Source organism: Mytilus galloprovincialis, chromosome 8 (genome assembly GCF_965363235.1).
Source record: "Mytilus galloprovincialis chromosome 8, xbMytGall1.hap1.1, whole genome shotgun sequence".
Lineage (NCBI taxonomy): Eukaryota > Metazoa > Mollusca > Bivalvia > Mytilida > Mytilidae > Mytilus > Mytilus galloprovincialis.
Genome location: NC_134845.1, coordinates 77,144,254 through 77,159,368, shown reverse-complemented (window position 1 = coordinate 77,159,368; position 15,115 = coordinate 77,144,254). Strand labels below are relative to the sequence as shown.

At 31.4% G+C, this 15,115-nt stretch overlaps 1 pseudogene; it reads left to right on the top strand.

The window, feature by feature from the left end:
* Positions 1-12,080: 12,080 nt before the first annotated feature.
* Positions 12,081-14,583, top strand: LOC143043533 (BTB/POZ domain-containing protein 6-like; annotated as a pseudogene).
* Positions 14,584-15,115: the final 532 nt, after the last annotated feature.

Below are 15,115 nucleotides of genomic sequence, written 5' to 3'. Positions count from 1 at the left end.
AATACGTCAGTAAGCTAAATGATATAGAGACAAAAGAATGACCAGAGACTCTAACACACTATTGTTTTGATAATTTTATTTGTTCGTCTTTTCTGAATTTTCTTATACTGTATTACTTTCAGTTCACTCAAAAAGCCACATTGAAATATGCTTCTTCTTTTTCCAATATATAATTTTTACTTTTCATAGTTCTATCCAGTACACCTATGTTTTTTACTGTAAAGAACACGCTAATCTTTCGTACTGGCCTGATCATTTCATAGACAAATAAGGAGATGTGGCAGTATTGTTAAATAGACAATTATTCACCACAGTTTAAACTACGATGATGTAAACATATGTATTTGTTTATAGTACCATCAAGAAACACACACGTTGCAACAGGTATTTCAAGTGAAGTGACTGTGATAATCCCCATTACTGAACGAGACAGTTGCTTGTTGATGATATTGTCGTAACAGTGAGAGATTTAGCGCTATAAAACCAGGTTCAATCCATCATTTTCTACATTTGAAAATGCCTGTACCAAGTCAGGAACAAGACAGTTGTTGTCCATTCGTTTGATTTGTTTCGTTATTTGAATTTGCGATGTGATTAGGGACTTTCCAAATGAATTTTCCTCGGAGTTCAGTATTTTTGTGATTTTAATTTTTATACATTCATGAGACCTACAAGCTGACGTAACTGGTTAATTTAAATAGTAAAGGGTACGTGTTCGCGTTAATTAACGTACCATAGACAATGTTTTAAGCTCATTGATTTTTTTCAAGATTTCACGCTAGGACGAAATTTCGAAGAGATATTGGCCAAAGCTAGTTTGTCTAGAGATTTTGTCAAGTGTGTTCTGGAAGATCAAGTCTATATATGAGTGAAAAGCAAATGGAAGACTTGAGCACGGATTACGGTCAAAGTGATCGAAATTTAACCATGTCGTTTTGATATATATTTTCAAGTCGTACCGTATGTTCAATGACGCTCTTTGTGATACATTTTTCCATAACTGTTAGGCACTTTCCTAATTATTTCCGTCTTTTCCCAGATGATAATGCACTAGATTATAGGACACGTATTGCATATCAATGATCACGAAGCTATAGCACATTAACTCTGTGAGCTGGCCAGAACAATCATCTGACTTAATTTTAGTGGAAAAATGAATGGTTAATTATTGTTCGTCGCTTCACCAATATCCTCATGCTCTGTGGTTCTCTTATCCCGGCTTTGAGAGCAGGAATTAACAGCGATGTCACAATATCTGGAGAAAAGTGATCTGTCAATACTTTGTCAGCGACGTCACAATGAGCGAGGAGATGGTATTAAGCTTGTAAAACAGTATAAGGGAGGCAAAAAATATCAGTAAACGAGCGAACCGGTTAACGTGTTTTCTACATATAGATATCGAAAAATATTAGCCGTTCGACATGTTTTAAGCATTTTTTTTAAATATACGTTCACTCACAAAAAATAGTATACTAGTAGTGTAGCTCACGGGTAATAGTTTACGATATCAGTGTGTATTGATTGGATAACAACGAATGTGTGTCATACTAAAATTCAACTTCATATCCCAATGAAGTTTATCATTCATGCCTGACACGTGCTGTCACAAAAAAAGTACACAGGTTATTCAAAGAAATAAATAATAAAAATAGGGGTGTTTTTATGATCATAGCTAAAAACTGTAATAATAAGTATCGAAAGTCACTTTTAGTAATTTCATAGGGTTGTAAAAGCGCTGACCGTGCGGTACGCACATTTTTACAATTTACTTCAGTCAACGCTTTTACACCCCAATTCATTTTTTTTAACTTCAAACGGTAAAGTCATATATATATATTAGGAAATATTAGGATTTGATAAAGTTTTCCAATATAAATATATTAGACGTCTGTATGCATTCATTACTGGGAGAAATCTTCGAGTTATTAGACTAAAGCGAAAAATATCTATTATTAAAGAAAAAATCTTGTTCATTTTGCCTATATAACTGGATGAGGGTGTCTTGCAGGTCTTTGTCTATCAAATCATCATCAAATAATTCAGCATATTAAGGTGAGCAGGCAATTCAAGTAAACCCCCCTTTTGTAAATGCATATGTTCCACAATGTTCTTTTGTTGATGTTATAATAATAATACAGTTGAAAAAAAAGTGTGTTTGTTTATTGTTTACGACAGTATTATTCTGGGAGATAATTCAATATATTTTTCAAGATAACAAACAGGTGTTTCCCCCTTCAATTCAAGTTACTTTTACCAGGCTACACCTCTGTGACTTCAATAAAGAAATAAAGAAATAACGAAGCAATCAATTCATTCTTTGCTTTAAATCACTATTAGAATCACAACATTATTATTTATTTTTTTAACTTTGAGTAAGATAATCTTCAGGCCTATGTTGATACATTTTTTTTTTATTGTGTTCTTTTTTTTTTTTATTAATTTTTAAAAACCGTTCATTATTTATGCCAATACTGTGAAACCAATCTGATGTGTTTTGTACATTATCGCCAGTGTCATTTTATTGTATGTGTGTTGTGTGTATGTGATTACAATATGTACTTTATTACTGTTTTACAATTAACTTATTTGCTCTCGGGTTTATGTTCTATCTGTTTTATATACATAACCTATGGGAATAGATAATAATATTAATATACTATCTATGAATGTAAGGGGTTTATTTTCTAATAAAAAGAAAAGATTGGATGTCTTTGATTGGGCAAAGGACAAACATGCTTCAATTATATGCTTTCAAGAAACACATAGCAGTAAAGATGTTGAAAAAATATGGGAAGAAGAATGGGGCAATACTTGCATTTTTTGTCACCATAACAATAGAAGCGCTGGAGTTAGTATCATGTTTAAAAAGGGTTTAGATTTTACTATTCATGACACTAAATTTGACCAGAATGGTCGTTATATTGTTATTGATATCACTTTATTTGAACAGAGATTGACTTTAGTATGTTTATATGGATATAATACAGATGAACCATTATTGTTTGCTGATATATTATATAAAATAGCATTGTATGCTAATACTAGTATTTTATTATGTGGTGATTGGAATGTTGTCCAGGACTGCAATCTAGATACATATAACATTTTACATAAAAGAAATCCCAAATCTCGTGAAAAGATTGAAGAAATTATTGAAAAATTAGAATTATTAGATCCTTGGCGAACATGTCACCCTACTGACAGAAAATTTACTTGGCGTCAACCTTCTCCTATTAAACAAAGTCGACTAGACTATTTCTTAGTCACTGAGGACATATATTCTCTTATGAAGAACACGAAGATTATACCCGGTTATAAGACAGATCATTCTGCCATTGTCTTTACTTTTTCTGCCAGTCTTGCTAAGCGGGGAAAGGGGTATTGGAAATTTAATTCACAACTTGTAAGAGATGTTGAGTATGTGAAAAAAATTAAGACATGTATAAAAGACACTATTTCTGAGTATTATCTTTCAGGTGACATTCAAAATTGTCTCGATGTTAAACTTACATGTAATGATCAATTATTTTTTGAAATCCTGAAGATGAAGATCAGGACTTTGTCCATTTCTTATAGTATTGGAAAAAATAGAGAGGATAGAGAACATACATCTAAGCTTGAAAAAGAGGTTGAACAATTAGAAAATATTATGAATATGTCACCAAATGTTAATGTTCAAGCTACTTTATATGGGAAGAAACTAGAACTAGAAAATAAAAGGGAACAAAAGATTGAAGGTTTACTCCTCAGATCAAGAGCAAACTGGCACGAAAATGGAGAAAAATGCTCCGAATACTTTTGCAAATTAGAGAAGAGTAATTTCATTAAAAAGACAATGGCTGAATTGATTGATGACCAAGGTAAACATATTTCTGAACAGTCAAGCATTCTTTTTGAACAACAGAAATTTTATAAAACTCTGTATTCAAGCAGAAGATCTGACAGGGAAGACAACTCTTTTTATAACCATAATGTTAAACTCACACAGGAACAAAGTGATCTGTGTGAGGGTAACTTGACATTTGATGAATGTGCTATGGCACTGAAACATATGACAAATGGTAAGAGTCCAGGTTCTGATGGATTTACAGTTGATTTTTATAAAAATTTTTGGAGAGATCTTTTGTATATCGATCTTTATATTTTGGGTATGAGCATAGAAATTTTTCTAGTTTTCAATATCAGAGTGTCATTACTTGCCTTCCAAAAGATGGAAAAGATAGGAGATATATGAGTAATTGGCGACCCATCAGTTTACTGAATACTGACATTAAAATAGCTTCAGCAGCTATAGCTAACAGACTCAAACCAGTATTACCATTTATTATAAGTGAAACTCAGAATGGGTTTATTAAAGATAGGTTCATTGGGGAAAACATTCGCTTATTATATGATCTTATGCACTATCTTGAAGAGCATAATATGACTGGTTTACTGTTACTTGTCGATTTTGAGAAAGCATTTGATTCTGTTGAGTGGGATTTTATAGTAAAAGCTCTAAAAAGCTTTAATTTCGGACCATCTATATGCAAATGGTTTGAGACTCTCTATTCAGAAGCTAAAAGCTGTGTAATAAATAATGGTAATTTGTCAAGTTTCTTCAATCTTGAGCGAGGCTGTAGACAAGGTGACCCCCTATCCCCATATTTATTTATTATAGGTGTTGAATTATTAGCGCTAAAACTAAAATCTACATCTGACATCCATGGTATTCCTATTCACAACAAAGAATTATTGTTGAGCCAGTATGCTGATGACACATTTCTTGTTTTAGATGGAAAAGAAAAATCTTTAGAGGAGACTTTAAAATGTTTTGATTCTTTTCACAGGGTTTCTGGGCTAAAAATGAATGCATCCAAGACCAAAGCTGTTTGGATTGGAACCAAAAAATATTCAGACCATATACTTTGTCCTAATTATAATCTTCAATGGACAAAGTCAAATTTCAAACTTTTAGGAATAGATTTTTCATTAGATTTACAAGCTATGTTAGATATAAATTTCACAAAGAAAATCAAGGAAATGTCATCAATACTTAAGGCTTGGGAACACAGAAAACTTACATTACTTGGTAAAATTACTGTTGTAAAGACTCTGGCATTACCAAAGATAGTTCATTTGCTAACAGCTTTACCAAATCTATCCCAGATTAAAATTAAAGAGTTTAATACTCTCTTTTATAACTTTATTTGGAATGGGAAATTAGAACGTATAAAACGCAATACACTAATTGGGGATTTTATGCAGGGAGGTTTGAACATGGTGCATTTGTCATCTTTTAGTACATATCTAAAAATAAGCTGGGTTAGAAGACTTCTTTTGAATTTAGAGGGGTCATGGCAGACTTTATTATTGTCTGAATTAACCAAATTTGGTGGTGACAGAGTCTTTTCTTTACAAAAAGAAAAACTACTAGAAGTTCATGGCTATGTTAAGAATCCTTTTTGGAAAGATGTTTTATTTTGCTTACATACTGCAAAGCCTGATACTAAGGCTTGTACACATGATATACTATCGCTAGATATTTTAAATTTTGTGCCACTTTCAGATTACACTATTTATATGCAATGGAAGGACTTTGGTGTACAGTATATAAAAGACCTTGTAAATTGTCAAAACAAAGAATTCTTTACATTTGAAAAGATTAGACATAAGATTCTTACAAATAATTTTCTGAAATATTACAGTCTAATCTCCAATATTACAAAATTTATTAAAGATCACATAAAAGAATATTGTGGTTCTCAACAGATTGAAAATGTCAAAATCTCTGATGCTTTTTGTACTCAGATTATTAATAATAAGAAACCAAAATTTGTGTATAAGAGTCTTATCGATCATATATTTCAACCTCCCCTTGAAAAATTTCAGAAATGGGAGCAGTTGTTAGACTCAGAAATTGAAAATTGGCAAACATACTTTATGCTACTAAGGAAGTCTTGCAAAGATACCTACTTAAAAAGCTTCCAATACAAAATACTGCACCAAATAATTCCAACAAACTCTTTTTTGTACAAGATAAAGAAGAAAGATTCTAGTTCATGTACTTTTTGTAAACTTGATGACGAAACTATTGTACATTTTTTCTATGATTGTCCAATAACATATCAATTTTGGTCATCATTATTACAGCAAATAAGATTGTATAGCAGGGATTTTGCCATCAGTAAAAATCAGATATTCCTTGGTTTCTATTCAGAAAGCTTATTCATGAATCTTTTATTTATAGTAGCAAAAAACTATATTTATAAATGTAAGTTTAAGGAACTTACTCCTAATATTTTTGGTTTTAAAAATAGAATAAAACAGTATCAGTCATATGAATATTATATTGCAAAAAAATATAATAATGTTGAGGTATATGAAAAATTTTGGACCCCATTACAATATATATTTCCACCATAGAGTATGATATTAATCTGTGAGCAAATTTTCTGATTAGATTTTGGTTATTCTTTGATGTAATTGTGAACAATAATTATGTACATAATTAAGTAATGTATGTGTGTATGTAAGTAAGAATTGTATGTGTGTATGAGAGACTGAGAGAAAGTGAAAGTGAATGCAAGTGGTTCTCATTTCTTTTTTCTATTTACCTCTTTACATTGTTATTTCCTGATATTTATTTATATATTCATAAAGGACTAGGGGCTATAAGGGCCATTTTGGTTTTTTTTGTGGTTTTTGTTGCTTTTCTTTTTCTTAATTACTTTCAGTGTGTTTTAAAGCTTATCTTAGCTATTTATTTTTAATTTTTTTTTATTTATATTTTTTTTTTTTTCTTGTGAGGGAGGAGTTAAAATTTAATAAAATCATTTAAACATTTATTGCTTTAGAAAAGGGAGGGAAGAGAGGAGAAAGAGAAAAAAGAAATGAAACTACTATGGATTTAAAATCTTTGTTTGATTCCTTAAAATCTAAAACTAAATAATATGTCATTTATGAAGAACTGTTTATTTTTTGTTTGTTTTATAAGACATTTATATTGAACCATCTTTATATTTGTTAGCATCTAACTTACATGTATTTATACTGGTACATTATATATATATATTTGGTGAATATTACTAACAACCACTAACTCCTTTATATATAAATATCATTACTAATGTTAACGAGGCCGGGATAAGGTACCGGTAATCGATGTTTTAAACTAACAAATGTAAAGATTTCAATAAAATATATATACCTTCAAAAAAAAACAAAAAAAACAAAAAAAAAAAAAACAAAAAAAAAAAAAACAAAAAACAAAAAAAAAAAAAGTATTATTCTGGTTCCGCAGTCGGAACGTTTTGCAATTTAAAAAATGTTTCGAACCAGTCAACGATAGCGGCGTTTTGTTTACATAGTTGTCAATCGGGGTCACGCAAGGTTAAGATGATGACAAAATAGTTTCGGTAACATGTGAGCGAGGCATAATGCATAATTTGAATACTATACAATGTACAAATAAAGCAAAATTTATTTGTACAACTGTCGAATAGAAGGCTAATTGCAGGGTAAATGTAATCCATCATTTACATCTCATTTATACAACTTCAATACCAGTTAAAAAAAATCAAAATCACATACATCATACGTTTCTTCATATTATGATAATGAAACATGGCTTTTTGATTCGTCAGTTTGAAAATAATATTATTAGTTACATAGTGTGCTAGTGACCTAATACGGTATTTATGGGGTCAGTAAATTCCATATGGGGTGAGAGCGAAGCTCGAATCCCCATCTGGAATTTACTGACCCCATATATACCGTATTACGTCACTAGCACACTATGTAACGAATTTATCTTACCGACTATCTTAACGTGTGAAATTAAGACTAGTGATTCTCAAAATGAGAAAGTCTACTAAGAAAATACTTCCATTGATCCTACAAAAACAGATGCCAACAATAACGACTTGTAAGGTTTAAATGTGTTTTATGAATTTTTTTCAATCTTAATCATCAATTTCTTCGTCTGTTGGAACTTTTAAGATTTTTTCTCAGTACCGTTTTTTTTTAAAGGGACATAACACCTTTACTAACCGTGTATGAAATAAGCCCCGCCCCCTTCTTACCTAATAAGGAATATAAAGGGACGTAACTCCACTACTAACCGTGTATGAGATAAGCCCCGCCTCCCTACTAACCTAATATCAAATGTACACGGTTTGCACGCGGACGCTTTTAACCAATCATATTCCTGGAAATGTATAGTAGGTAAGATAAAGATAGATCTTAAATATAAAGATGACTCCTTAGGGTTCTTAGATGAATATAGGTATAATTTATTCATGTTATTATTTGGAAAATTCTTTAAAATAACAACAGTGGCAAAAGATTGAAGCGTGACTATTTGTTGTACTGAGTCCTACGTTTTTGTTTATGATCCTTTAAGACTGTCAAATCTTTCATTACGAAGGAAATTCTCTCAGGTATTGACTGTATATTCACAATCTTAATGATTTGTCGTCCACATTTTTGTGTCAGAATTTCAGTTCCTGGAAATCATTCTGTTGATTTGTAATCTATTTTTCATCGGTCGTTTTTTTGTTTTGTTTGTTGCTTTAATACGAGAATAAACGGAAATATTATGAAAAATCTAAAACGTTTCATAATTGTTTTGGATAAATCACAGACCCTACAATAACGAAACGCACAAAACCAAACTTTATATTGTTTGTACGAAAAGAAAATATATTGCAGTAAGTTTCTGATCTTATCGAAATCAAGTGATCTATACAAGGAAAGACACAGGGTTTTAGAAAAGGGGCACCAAAACAGAATATCTATTGATTTTTTTCAATAGTTTCATGCAAAACAATTGTTTATTTTCCAATTAGAAACTGAAATGATACGCCCTATACATCCCTCGAATCAGCTATATATGATATTATTACGTAAGTATTTCTGTATTGGCCTTGTTATTGGTCCGAGGCTTGCTGTATTGGCCTGAAGCGAAGCCGAAGTCCAATACAGCTGACCGAAGACCAATACAGTATCTTTATTAATTAACTACAGTGTTACAATATTTTTTTTAATTTCATTTCACAAGAGAAATATTTTACCTTGAAGTGGAACTATCCAAATCTCAGTTTCTTTTTATTAGATGCAATATATAATGATCTGGTGCTGTTTCGTGGTGTCTTCAGCATTTTCTACACTTTCCAGTCACTATAACATGTATAAAGTGTTACAATTTTAATTTAGAGTCAACACATGAATAGTAATTGGAAAGGTAATGCCATTGCATGTGTCATGCAGAAACTAATTGAATATATTCTAAAAAAAATAATGTAGGAGTTGAAAATGATACAACTATCCATAAGCCAAATGACCAAAGAACGAAGATGTGCATAATAACAGAATGCAAATGCCTGGTTCTGGTTTAAAAATAAATGACAGTTTACAAAAAAAAAGCGAATGTAAACAAGTATTTGTACCATCGTGAAATTATGAGGTCGCCAAGAAATGAACTGTGTGATAATCTACTCGTTCCCCAAACCTGAAATAAGCCCATCGTCTGCTTTCAAAATGCTTTTTAAACTAATGTGACCGTCTTTATCCTGAAATATATGCCATACTGAACTTTACAGCATGTTTATGATGACTAAAGGAAAACTGTGTCTTCCAAACAACTGTTTACTTTCAGTTTGTGTTTATCGTGACTTTCGGTATAAAAACTAGAGACGTTCCGAAATCCTGTATTTGTGTCATCTCGACCAATATAGAATAACTCGGCCATTACAGAAAAAAATCTATATTGGCCGAGTTATGCTGTATTGGTCGAGTTTACACCTTATACTGCATAGGCAGATTTCATCATATTTAGTCCAATAACAGTGTAGTTAATTAATAAATCAAATTATCGTTATTTGTCGTCGGCGTCGATTGAAAAATTGTATTTTGATCATTCATTGAAATGGGTATTTTTCCTGCGTTTATTTTGTTCACGATTAGTTTCATATTTTTTATTCACTATACATATTGCAACTATTTATAACCATTTTAAACTCAAACACGTGACAAAATATTTTTTTACTTCCTGTTTGAATAATTGTCACAATTATCTTGTTTTCTTTAAGGTGAGTAAATGATTAACATTTAACTTAAAGTTTTTACTTCAAAACAGTGTGCTTATTAAAAATGAAACCCAACGTAATTAAAATAAGGATATTTATAATTAATTCATATCAATTCCATTGTTCTCGTTATTGACCTTACAAACTTACATGACTTCTGAGTGGAAATATGTATAACAATATCTTCACGTGAACTTCTATCGTCAAGTATACGCGTTAAACAACCAACAATCAATCAATCAAGTATTTGTCTTTGTGTGTATGTATTAAATGTATAAGTAACTGTTATTCAAATGACAAGCACGTTTCCTTATTTCTATGTTCTTCTGTTCGACAGTAAAATCGAACAAATAAAAAAGGGGAGGAGTTGACTGTTAATAAAAGAGGGACGAAAGATACCAGAGGGACAGTCAAACTCATAAATCGAAAACAAACTGACAACGCCATGGCTTAAAATGAAAAAGACAAACAGACAAACAATGGTACACATGACACAACATAGAAAACCAAAGAACAAACAATCGTCGTGTCATATGTTTTCGTATGTCATATGTTTTCGTATCAACCACATTTCGTCAGTTTAGACTGCACACGTGTTTTTCGGTTTCTATATTTGGAACAACAACAACGCTAGAACATGACAAATGTATAAATGTATGACATATTTACAGTAGTTTTTAAAGATGTTAGAACTAATTATACTAAACTTACCTGTTCAGCCATTTTCATTTAATGTCAAAATATGCATCATTAGAAAAGTTGAAGAGAAACATTCTGAGGAGTTACAGACACCGGGTCCTCAATACATGTGACTGTCATGTCGTGTTTTTATCATTTTCATTACAAACCAGTGAGTTAAAGTTATATGGTTCTTATATAAAATACTTGTTCAAAATTCATTTATTCAATATCCTATGGACAATTCTTTGTATACACCCTTGATACATAAAGATGAAAACAGTTTTATTTTTTACATTTAATCCCAAATATTGAAAACTGCATTTATAATATAATAATGTCCTTTGTAGAAACCCAGTGCAAATCTGAAATGTAATCATAATGTTTCAATTTCAGCACATAAAACACCAACCTTAAACTATTTACTTGTTATTTGTGGTACTAAAAAGTATTTAATAAAAACAAAATATGATTCAAGCGACTACCAGAACCACGACTTTAGAAAATACTCATTTCCGGATTTTATAGCCATTTCCTGTTCCTGTATTGATCCAATTTTTCATTCATACGAAAACATATGACAGCGTTTTGTTGACATAAGAAAATCGCTAAGTAATCAGAAACATTAGAAAACGTAGTGAGCTTGGACAAAAAAATCTAGACACACAAAATCATTCAACAGATTATGCTTTAAGAAGTTGAGTAAACACCTAAATAAAAACTCAAGAGTAATAACCAGTAGGCAGTGAAAATTGTTATCAGTACGAAAATACATCACACGAGGATGTAAATACTTTTTATCTGGTTGGATCTTAATAAAAGATCTTAATAAAGAATTTACAACTGTGAATTATAATTGCTAACAGAATTAGAGAACCAGGTACAGTCTTTCCATGACTGTCCAATAAATGCATAGTCGGGACAGCATCTGTAAAATACCAGTACCTGCAAATGAATACACTTTTTTTCAACTTGTAAAATGTGTCTGTTACTTTTGTTTTTATACATATGAATAAAGTCTTGGCTTTCATGACTTTGTGCTCCTGCTCTATGCATATACTAGCCGGTCTAAAAAAATAGCAACAACTGAACAGATCAATCTGAGTGTTAATTTTTCATATGTAAGATATATATCTAAATTTGAACAAAGATGCCGCAACTATATATCAAATTGTTTCATCGAGTAGGCATCACATTTACACAAATGAGTCTGAATAGTGCACAGAAAACCCGAGCTTGTATTAATTATCACTATGACCGGAGACCTCGGCTAAAATACGTAAACACATGCATGTATTAATCATGTATGTAAAATTCAGTTTGATTTGTTTGAATTATTCAAGATGACAATGGAAGCTCAAATTGATTGGCAGATAGGAAAATCACTGTCAGATCGAATGAAATACATGTTAGATAATCAGCTAATGTGTGACGTCCCATTACATGTTGGATCAGACAAGTCAACAATCAAAGCCCATAAGTACATGCTGGCGATTGCTAGTCCTGTATTCTACAGGATGTTTGAAGGACCCCTATCAGAAAAGGGTGATGTTGATATTGTAGACATTACACCAGCATATTTTAATATGATGTTACAGTAAGTTTCTACAGTAATTTTAACATTGCATGCATAATCATGTTCAATCATTAAAGGGAAAAGAATTCTAATATTAAAAGGGAAACAAAGGTAAATCATTTCGTCGACTGATTTGATCCAGAAAAAAATAATTCTTATTCAGGTAAAAACGTCAATTAACATTTTTAAATCTATAACATGAAATCAAACAGACCTATGAGATACCAATTTCATGAGATCGCAATGTTTTTATATTTATGTTAATTTTGATACTGGATTCTGCAGTATTAGGAGGTCATAATTCATGTTCACTACTGGCGTTTGAAATTTAATGATTTTTCTGTTTTTTGCAGTCTTTTTGATTAAAACAACTAGTAGGTACATACAACTGGTGGGCATGGTTCCACAGCCTAAAAAATATTGATGAAACAACTCATTTATCACAAGAAACATAATGTAAAACATTCTTATTGTAGACGCATTTGCTATATGTTTTCGAACCAAGAAACCTGTATAGACATTCGCATGTTTTTATTGAACTTGTAGATAAATTTAGTTGTATGCTATCTATGATCTTTTAAAGAGAATAACGATGACACGTCAATTTTCAAACACAAATTCCTATTTTTGATCTAGTCATTGTTAAAGACCGATGCATTTTAAACATAACCATTTAATCCTAATTTTCAAATCATTCTAGAAATAGAAATGAATAGGGAGCCATTATTTTAGCCATATCGAACATTCCTGACTGAGCAACTTTTCAAACATATTACTATATAATTATACATCAATTACAAATTTTAGTGTTGAGGGTATTTTAAAAAATCAAACTATATCAGACTATATTGTTTTGTATTACATGTAACGCAAAAAGAATGATATAACAACTTATCTTACCTCCTATACATTTCCAGGAATATGATTGGTTAAAAGCGTCCGCGTGCAAACCGTGTATATTTGATATTAGGTTAGTAGGGAGGCGGGGCTTATCTCATACACGGTTAGTAGTGGAGTTACGTCCCTTTATATTCCTTATTAGGTAAGAAGGGGGCGGGGCTTATTTCATACACGGTTAGTAAAGGTGTTATGTCCCTTTAAAAAAAACGGTACTGAGAAAAAATCTTAAAAGTTCCAACAGACGAAGAAATTGATGATTAAGATTGAAAAAAATTCATAAAACACATTTAAACCTTACAAGTCGTTATTGTTGGCATCTGTTTTTGTAGGATCAATGGAAGTATTTTCTTAGTAGACTTTCTCATTTTGAGAATCACTAGTCTTAATTTCACACGTTAAGATAGTCGGTAAGATAAATTCGTTACATAGTGTGCTAGTGACGTAATACGGTATATATGGGGTCAGTAAATTCCATATGGGGATTCGAGCTTCGCTCTCACCCCATATGGAATTTACTGACCCCATATATACCGTATTAGGTCACTAGCACACTATGTAACTAATAATATTTTTCTAACAGGTACATATACACCGAAAAAATAGAAATCGACGCTAGAAACATCAAAGGACTTCTGTATGGATCAGAAAAGTATATGTTACAAACTCTGAAAGATGAATGTAATAAATTCTAAACTTCAAGTGTAGATAAAGATCACGCATGTACCGTATTTCAAACAGCACATGACTTCCACATGACCGATCTGAAAGAAGAAGCACTGGATTTTATTTTCAAGAACGGAAGTGCTAGTTTAGTGTCAGACGATTTCTTATATTTATCCGGTGACTGCCTTAAATTGATTCTAGAATCCGACCAACTGTATTGCGATGAAACAACAATCTACCAAAGAATGGTACAATGGGCGAAACTGCAATGCGAGGAGCAATCTATGCCGACTTTTGATGAAAATGTTAGGAAGACTCTCGGTGATTTGATTTACCTCATCCGATTTCCGATAATGACACCAAAATATTTCACAAATGAAGTTTCATCTCAGGAAATACTTACCGACAAGGAGAAGGTAGGAGTATATGAACACTTCAACGGCAAACAAACTGACATTTTTATCTCAAAGCACAGGAAAAAACATATTCACAATGAAATATATGAAGAAGATGCTGAACAATATGAAGAAGATGCTGAACAATATGAAGAAGTATGTTAGAAATAGGGAGCCATTATTATTTAGCCATATCGAAGATTCCTGACTGAGCAATATTGAATTATAATGAAGAATTTGAAGAAGTAAGCGATTATTAGGTCCGGGGACACGGTTATCGTCCATTTTTTCTAAGAGTCCTAAGACTGTGAACAGTGTAATTCTTCCAAAAAATCATTCAGGTTCCAAATTTATTTCTTTATATTTCATACATGAAATAGTGAGTTAAAGTTAGAAAATTAGATGTTAAAAAATAGGAGGGATAAATTTAAAGGTAAAGTAGTGATTTTGTTCAGTTTGAAAAGGTAAAAAAATAGTATGGCTGAAGCTGTCTAACTAAGAGATGAATTCATTGTGTGTAGATTCTGTATGTTTGATATTTCCCTGAATGATTTGGGGGTATTAGTTTGTCAAACTGAATTGAAATTAAAGAATTTTCTTCTATATCAAATAAAAGTTCTGGGAAAATGTCTAGTTTTAGAATTATATGGCTGAAATAATCATTTTTAGCCCTTTTCATTTCTATGCATGATAAGCTAGCTGAATTTCTCTCTGGCAGGCAGGTTTTCGTGTATCGATATTTGAGGTTATGCTTTATTGTAAGTTTCTATCATCACATGTAAACCCTGAATAGAGAGAAAGATGAGAAAAGTAGATTATCACTGAATAAATGTGCA